A 9403-nucleotide genomic window follows, 5' to 3' on the forward strand; every position below is an offset into this window, starting at 1 on the left:
CTAATTTAGTCAGGTACTAGCTGTATAGCAGAGCATGCCTGCCTAAGGGTGTTTGGGTCTTGCTTCCAAGTTGGTTACTTTTAGGTGGCTGATCTTGAATGCACTGACACTCAACACAATATCTGACTGTGTCAGTGTGGTCACATGTGTTAGCAAATACTTAACTGGGATAGCCATGTCATAATCGTCTTCGGCTTTTATTAAGAGCTTAAATAAATAGGTTTGTCAAAGCTTCTATCATAAAAATTGTTGACAGAATTTAGTACTTTGTTAAAGTTGGGAAAGATGTTCATTTAAATGTGTACATGTGTACTAGCGTGGCTCAGTTGTGCAGCAAGGTCATTAAATAAATCACCTATTTTCGATGAGACTGGTGGTACGCTGCAAAACATACACTGAGCTTAGATAATCATAAGCATTTTCCAAAGGCTCATTCCACCAACAATTATGCTTAGATGAACAAGGTTTTGCATCCAACTTTAGGCATGGGCTTTTAGTTGTTAATTGCAAAATAAAAACAAAATCCTGTTTGCTCTGATTCGATGTTGCAATCTGCAGATATACTGCTCAACGTAGCTTTTTGCACGACAAATTATTTTTACAAAGTACACCATCGCACACAAAACGCCTGTTTCGAACGTATTTAGTCATATATCTGATAAATAAGTAAAAGTTTTCTACGATTCCGCCAAGACGTAAAAAATGGACTGGTTTGTAACTACACGTGCTAGCCGTTACCAGAATAATTTATCATATGGAGTAGCCCGATTGCGATGATATTGTATGAGCAACGGGGCGGGGTAGGCTCGTTCACATATCGTACCGCTATTTGAACAGTGTGGCGTATGTAGTTTTTTGGTATAGTTTTCCGTTTTTCTTGGTTCAACTTACATAACTAATGTACGGTCTAAAGGAGTTGTTTACTTTGTTTGACGTGGGTAAATAACTCTTTTCTAAAAGTTAAACTGATCACCTCGGAGATATTAAGAGACTGTTTTTAAAATCAACAAAGAGGTGCTTTAATAAACATATTTCTAGAAGTTTTGTTGCTGTAAAAACATCAGCTTTTCAGCTCAATGTATATGTACTATATTTGGTATATTTGGCATACTGAGGTCAGCTGGTTTTATAACTGATAGAACCAATCTAATGCTCAAAGCCTTGAGCTTTCCTTGTAGTTGACATAGCAAACTAGTTGTAGATGATGGTGCCTAGCTTTCTTTCTTATTGTTCAACATTGTAGGTATACAGCACACACATAGCGTGCAATCTTAACCACATTAGGATGTTATGTGGGATTTGGGAAAAATTATGTTATCCAAAATTAATTCGAAACCACACATAACATCACTGTTGAATTTACTTTGCCTCTCATTCTATTTTGCGTGTGTTCAAATTGTGTATGTTTGTTTAGTTTGTGTGAACTAATTTGATTATTACTGGCTCAGGTATTGGTGAAGATGTTAAGCTACATGATTCATAAGAAATACTAATATTTATCGGTAAAAGATACTTTTTTATTCCAAAAGTCAAACAATTAAAATAAACAACTAGCAAAATTCTAAGACAATAGTATTAATGGCAGAAGACTATAATAGTCAATAAAAGTTGCACCTTTGTTCAAACGCCCATGTTCGAATGTTCTACTTTGTTCCATGTTCTTTGCTCAGGTCTGTACGGCTGTGAGTCTCGACAGCCAAATGGGAATCATGACAGCCTACAGGTAAAGAGGCGCAGATAATGAAGGAGGAAGAGGCTCCGAGTAGGATAGAGCCTAAGCAAGTGGTAGGCTAAGAGTTTCACAGATGAGAGAAAAAAAGTCTCAACAGGTGCTCGAAAAAGAGAGGGACTCCATGAGCAGAGAAAAGAGCTTCAGCAGGCAGAAATGAAAGAGGCTGAGTCATTGGATCTGTTTGTTTTATAAATGTATTTGTTAGCCTGTGAGAGAGTGTTTAAGCACTCTGGTTATGCTCTTTATGTTGTAGAAGATTAAAATTCGAGTAAACTTGTTTTAAGTACGCTATGGGAGTTTACTGATTAAAAATGATGACTAACTTCAGTTATTTTGGTTGTCTGGTAAGGGTATTATTTTCTTTGGTAGTTTTCTGTCAGAGCGATTGACTTATTTTCTGTGATGGATTCATTCCACTCTGGAGTTTTCAATTTGCTTGTTGTCGCTTTTCCTATTATTGAATCTTTTTGAAGTTGTGGGCATCATGTTGTTAGTGTGTATTGCGTGTGTATCTTTGTGTCTTGTAAACTGGCTGTACTCCCTGTATGTATCTTGTTTTGTTAATGTTTCCATACAAGAAGCGAACCAAATAGTGCTCTGCAGGTGATCATCGTTTATGTTATCTTACCATTTCTAGTCTGAAGGCGTGAATATACCACCGGCAATCAACAAACTGTGAGATTATATTATACAATTTTGGTAACCTAGGTGCAGTAACAATATAATTTCTACAATGGTGTAGTGCTAAAACTGTCTAGTTTGTTTCTTCTAGCACCTTTCAACACTTTTTTGTGGTGGTATTTGGTAATATATGTATTCATGTTTTACTTTTTGTTAGTATCTCCAGCAGCCTGGCTGTTAGGGATGCGGACAAATGTTGAACATACTTTTTGCTTCTTGGTAATAAAAAACTCATGAGGCTATGAAAGTGTTTGTTTATAAACAATAGCAAACACTTCCACTTAAAGCTAAAATGGTGAATGTTGTATATATTAAAAAAACATTTTTTACTAGTGCAACGCCGAGCATTCAGCTAGTATACATATATTTATAGCATTTTGGAGAAGTCTGGGCATGTAAGTCTTTTTAGTAGTTCAAGCGTGCTAGGTGAAGGGTGAAGCGTGCGAATTGTAACTAATCACCATTAAAAATTGGCAGTATCAGCATGTAGTATGAACAAGTATGTACATAATTATTGCATAGTATGGCAAAGTGGTCACGTAGGAGTAGCTGTTAGCATACCTGTTTGTAAAACTGGTATTTCTGAGTTCATTTCCTGTACAAAGCGGTTTTTTGTTCCTATAACTTTATCACTATAGCTAGACATACGGATGACAGACAAATAAGTTCTTAGATTCATATATATCGAGTTGAGAAAAATATATAAAACCTTATATATTTCAAGTGGTTTGGGTTTCTGTGGAGTCGTTAGGGGTTGCAGCATGAACACCTGGTTGCGCCATGGAAATGCTGATGGGTTGAATTGGCAGACCTGTAGAATCTGCCAGCAGTGTATTGAGCTAAGTAATGGTAGACCCACCTGAAAGAAACTTGCCATGAAAGGCCAGCCATTTTCATGTAGACTCATAGGAAGCCTAACAATAGGGTCAAAGGTTGACAAGACCGCATGCGAGACTACCGGCCATCTAATTAAACTCGCTGCCCTCAAATTGGTAGTACCTCAAAGTGCCAAGAAGGTTGACCCAGGGTCGGTTGAGGTCGCCCTAAAACCTTGTAACAGACACAGCTCAGGTGAAAACTTGAGGTGACATTGGCAAAGAGCTGGCACAAATATAAGCAACTCGCTGAGACCCCGACGCCTACAAGCAAACTGTAGACGAGAGAGCAACTGGAGCTGTGAGTTTAGAATCGCCGGCAATTGCACAAAATCTGACTATTTCTCAAAATATAACCAGATTAGTGTTGGAAGCCTGGACTTTACCCTAGGATCTGCTCAGGTAGTGTGCAGTCTGTTCGCCAGCTGTCAGAATAACTGCTGTGGCAAACACACGCCTTAGCCCACTCTGGGGTAGGCAGGACGATAAGTCATCTCCGTCTGTCCTGTTACTGGCCAGGCCCAACAGCGACCGTGAAAAGACTAGTAAAGGATTGCGAGGTGTGCCAAGCCGTGAAGCACAGTGGGACAGAGACACCTAGAAGCAGGCAAGCGGCAGCTTGCACACAGCAGGCCCTATGCCGCATCCCTGGCAAAAGGTAGCAGCGGACTTTGTGAGGCTACTGCCATTGACACCAATCGCTAACAAATGAATACCTGTGTTAACCAATTACTCCACTCGATGGCAAGTTGCTTTGGCTTACCCAGACATCACGGCACAGTGGCAACCAACGGACTGAATGAAAGAGTCTTCTGCTACACGGGTTTACCAAAATAAATCCACACGGACTAAGGGAGCAGTTTAAGTGTCAATTGATGACTGAAATATCTCAATGCTGGTGTGTGGAGAAGTCATACACTACCCCATACCTCTCTCGGGCCAATGGAGTATTAGAGCGTAACAATCGGCAACTGGGTGACTCACTCAGGGCACTGCTGCTAAACAGGGACCAGGAGGAATGAGCTGTGTTGCTTCCTCAGCTGATAAGAGAATGCCAGGGTATGGCAGATTTGGTCACGGTGGAGATGACAAACATGCTCATTCTTGAACGGGAGCTGCGGCTGCCAGTGCCATTTGAGCACTATCCTCCATTTACAGAATCTCATCCAATACATGAATATGCATGCAGTAGAGCTAGTCAAAAGGTTGGAAGAGGTACACAAGACTTTCTGCCAGGCACAGATAGAAATCAGATAAGAGGATTGAGAGAGCTACCCTCCTATGTCCCAAGAGACTGGGTCTACATGGTGAACAAGCGGCGAAAAAGGAGACTCTCATATGCAAGCCAAATTTTTGGAGCCATACCAAGTTTTAAACATTTGGCCCAACTGCACATACGATTTATTTGGTAGAGCAGCAGGGATATTTCTCTATCTAATGCAAAGGCTGGCTGAAGCCCTTTATGCCTGCCCAAAGAAGTTGGGAAAAGCTCTAGCCGTGGTAGAATCTTGTAGAGGCTTTAACATAAAGAGAGCTAGGATTAGCATGAAAGAGACAGAACTCTGGCCTGACAAAATGCTTGAGTTGTCCACTTCAAATTTTGATGCTCTAAAGCCATGGAATGGAAGCTTGGTCACAGATTAGAATTGAATAGAATAGAAAAATACATACAAATGAAAAAGATCTCGACATTCCGAGACAACTAGCCCGACCCTGAGGCTTAAGAGAACCAGCCTCAACAGTTACTCGGGCCAATCCTCGATTGACTCAGCAAACCAGAAAGGTGGATCAATACGGTGAGTGGGCATGCCTTAATATACCACCAGCCAATCCCATACGATTTTGGTGGAGTAATATCAAAACAGAAAAAAGGCGCCAAGCTCAAAAACAAACAGTAGAATGGGCATTTCTATCTAGAGCACAAATGTACTAGTTCAGCACCATGTCTTTTTGCTATAATGCAAGCCAATTACAGCCCTTCTACCCTGTCAGTATGAAATCTCAGCAAGGTGAGTTAGATTATTCTTCTGAAGAAATGCTTATCCAGCTAGGACCCTCAAAGGAGCAGCTAGAGGGCCTCCTAGACACATATGAGAAGCCTATGGTCATGTGTCAGAGCACGGTCCTGGCAGACTTAGACGAGGCAGTGGGTCCACCAACGAGGAGAATATCAGAGATGTCTAGTGAGGTGTCTTGGTGTCTTGTATTGACTCTGTGAGCGACCCTGCTTTTGAAGACAGGGATGCTCACATAGAGTCACACATGGTTGCCACTCGAACCTCTTAACACGAGCCGACCTAAGCCATCTGCAATCATGGCATACAAGAGGCAAGGACTAGAAAAAGCCGGCAGCCAGTCACGCTTAAGTTAATTTTTACCACTCGAAATTCACAACAAATGTGACTGACTGGAGAAAGTGAAAAGAGCTGAGCACTCTGCTCCGGCCCGTTTCACTCAAATTGGCACAGAGACTGAATCGGAGAAACCAGCCATGACTCACTCACAGGAGTCACTTGCGAAGAAGACAGTAGTCAAGCCTGAGAGTTTTATATCACAGGACACCTAAAACAGCGTAAAGGCCACCCTAAAGAAAAAGCCAGACAATTGTGGCTTCTGCAGCTTTGTCATGAGTGATAGGAGGAGTTGACGTCATGTCTTGCAGTATTTTTCCATCTTTTTGTACTTCTGTAGGTGACAGCATGTGTTGCGAGATCAAGTCATGTGACACCGGGATGCACATGGAGATGGCCAATTTGAGGACGTAACCTATCACGTCGACGGTGTCAAGTGGCTGCCGTTTCGAAAGGTTCCAAAGTGGCCAAGTGATTTCTCCGTAAAGCCATGTACCCCCACCCTAGTCATAGCTCACCTGATATGCGAGGAGCAATCAGTGAGACCAGTCAGGGAAGACAGACATGAGCTTCTGGAGAAGAAGGCCAAGAGAAAGAGACTGACGGACACGTCAATCAGCAAGGAGTCAGCCCAGCCTCGGGACCAGCTCGACAGCCTAGGAAGGAGTCAGCCAAAGCCGTACCAGTCGCTTCAGCCAACTTGTCACTAACACTGAGCCTCTCCCAGAATTGTCTCACCCGAGTCTTGGAGTGCCGATTAGCCAGTCGGTTGTTACATGACCAACAGGAAAGAAAGGCTCGGCAGTTTGTAGAGTACAGCCGGCACTAGCATGAGATGACCACGGCCATGGCCACCTCATTCCAATGCGGGCTGCGAGTGCTTGGCCAGGGCCATGGCCGTGTTTACAAGCTACGGCCATCGCCTTAGCTTATAACCACGGCTGATTTGATGCATAGCTGAAAGCTTATCCAAAAAGATCAGGAGATTTTCAAGTAAAAGCTCAAGTGCCTTGAGCTTGGGCAAGGTAATGCTGTCTGGGTATGCTTATGTTTTATATGAAGATTTACGTCATTGGTAAGTTCATGCTTGAAGCTGCTGTTCTTCGGTTTATTTAGCCTTCCTGCATTTTGATCGAACAGAAGATTTACTTTGCACAAATATATGTGACTGACTGGAGAAAGTGAAAAGAGCTGAGCACTCTGCTCCGGCCAGCCGTTTCACTCAAAGCTTGCTTAACTCAAGGAAGTTGACACGTATCCAAAAGTGAAATATGGCTAGCTCAATATCATTACACTGAGGCTATGCAGGGCAAAGCACTATTGCATAATTGATCAATCTAGAAAGTTCTTATGTCTTTGTGTTGTCGGTGATCGTCAGGTGACCTACTTTATGCGTGTGTGGATTTTAATGAGTCATTGTTGATTTTATTGTGAGATCTTGATTTGAGATTGTTAAGGAGAAGATTGGTCCTGTTCATTACACCAGTTTTCTTTTACAGCTTTACAGAAGACGGGCCTTCTCTAATTGAAATTGCATTGTCAGGCAATTAACTCTCGCGCTAATATGGTAGTCCTGTGTAAGGACCAGTGTGCACATATGTGAGCATGTGCTCACACATGTGAGCATAAGTGTGTGTGCATGTATGATATGTTTCACATAATTTATTGCTTGAAATAAAAAAAGTTAATTTGGTTAATGAAATAAACTGGTGGTCTTTGAAACATAAATAAAACAATTCAGTGAAAGTTTATATGTATATTAAAACTGTCTTGCCAGTTTTTCACATGAGCTGCTGCTTCAAAGACGGCGCAAATAGACAGATTTTATGACGGGGGAAGGGAAGCCCCAGTTAGGGAAATGTTTTGGCCAGATTTAGTTCTTGGATTAAAAAAATAAAAAAGTTTTATTCTTATGTACAGTGTGTGACCTGTCCATGAGAATAAAACTCCTTGAATGATGTTCTCACCAAGTTAAGCCCTTCCACCACGACAAGGTACTGACCATTCGGAAGAGAACTGGCGCTTCCCTATCCTCCATCATAAACGTACTGCCTATTTGAAATGCTTTAAAAAAGCAGCTCAAATGACAAACTGGCGTAAACAATAATATTAATAGACAAATGCAAACAAAATATAGATGTAGTAATTAATACATGATAAAATAGGTTCCACTTGCAGCTCGAGTTCTTAATCTGAACTTTCTACAGGAATCGAAAGCTGGTCATTTTCTGACAGCATATAAGTACTGCCTTGGTCCGTACAAAACTCAGCCTTGGTGGTAGTCGTCATGATAGGTAGATCTAAAGAATAATAACATAAGTCAGCAAAGTAGTCAGCACATCGCAGTGTCGCAACATCGCAAACATATAATCATGCGGCCCAACAATCTCATTTGGGGTGTGTACTGCAATAGTCTGTTAGAATGGAGCATACCATTTTTCTTTAACAGGGCCAGTTGTTCTTTAAGCTTTCTGTTCTCCTCCTGTAACCCTAAAATTAATAGGGATATTGTTTGCAAGTGCAAAGATTATTACTGTATGATTAAAGTTTTGTTGATTAAATCTCTAACACTATCCAGGTTAAACTCGGCTACACAGAAAATAAGATAGGTAATATCAAAAATTCGTACCATGCAGCTCAGCTCTTGTTCCTTCCTTCTGCTTCTGCGACTCATTTACCATAGTTTCCTGTCGGAGCATCTCTAGTTGTTGCTGCTGTAGATTTCTCAAAAGAACTTGCATGCGCGCCCACTGCTCCATTTTAGGTCTGCCTTAAAAACCAACAAATCATCAACACAGTAAATTAATGGTCGAAAGTTTTTAAAACTAAAATACCTATAGCACCCGCTACTTCCTTGTCTAGAGTGTTTACCACAGCAACATCCTTGTTGTAAGCAATTTTGTCATAAAACCTTGAAAGTAAAAATACTGGGCCTACTTGTGTGTCTATCAAAACCTTGAAGCAACCAATTCTATCTTAAAATATGTACTGCAGATGTATATTGTGGCTGTCAAACAAAAGAAAATTAAACAAAATGCTAGCTGAAAAAAAACGTTGCTTAAAAATTAATTATATTTCGCCCTGGCAATAGATTCTGTAGGATCTTAGCAAATCGGTTCAAAGAGACTTATTATCAGAATAGATTATTCATATCAAAGTTAGGTCAATACTAGACTTTGGAAAAATAAATCGATATATCAATAGGTGACGTGAAAACTTTGGTCAAGTCAAACAGAACATTCAGTGAATAGAACAGAAGAGCTTCTCTTAAACTGCACTATTACACTATGCAAGACGAGTATGTATTTACCTAGCTAGTAATATATTTACCTAGCTTCCAGCTTGGTTTAATTGGCTCTCTGTTATTGAAATCTTGCATTTTCAGAGCTGAAACTGATGATCTGTCAACAATAATAATTTCATGTACAATAGTAATAATAATAATTTCATGATTATGGATCTATATTGAATTAAATAGGAAAAAAGCCTTTATTTGCAAGCAAGTTGAAAGGGTGATATTAAAAAGATAAATAATGCCATGTAATTTATATACAACAATAATTTCGTGTACAACATTAATTTCATGTACACTAATAATAACAGTTGTATGTACAAAATGCACATCAGATCACAGTCGTTGTTCAATATCACACTGAGTATAACCACATATGCAGACCTCGGTCAATGCAAGACTTACCTTTCCAAGCTCTCCCACATCACTACCTTGTTGATAGCTTGACAAATTTTGAAAACAAATTAATAGA

The sequence above is a fragment of the Watersipora subatra genome, chromosome 1 (genome assembly GCF_963576615.1).
Source record: "Watersipora subatra chromosome 1, tzWatSuba1.1, whole genome shotgun sequence".
Lineage (NCBI taxonomy): Eukaryota > Metazoa > Bryozoa > Gymnolaemata > Cheilostomatida > Watersiporidae > Watersipora > Watersipora subatra.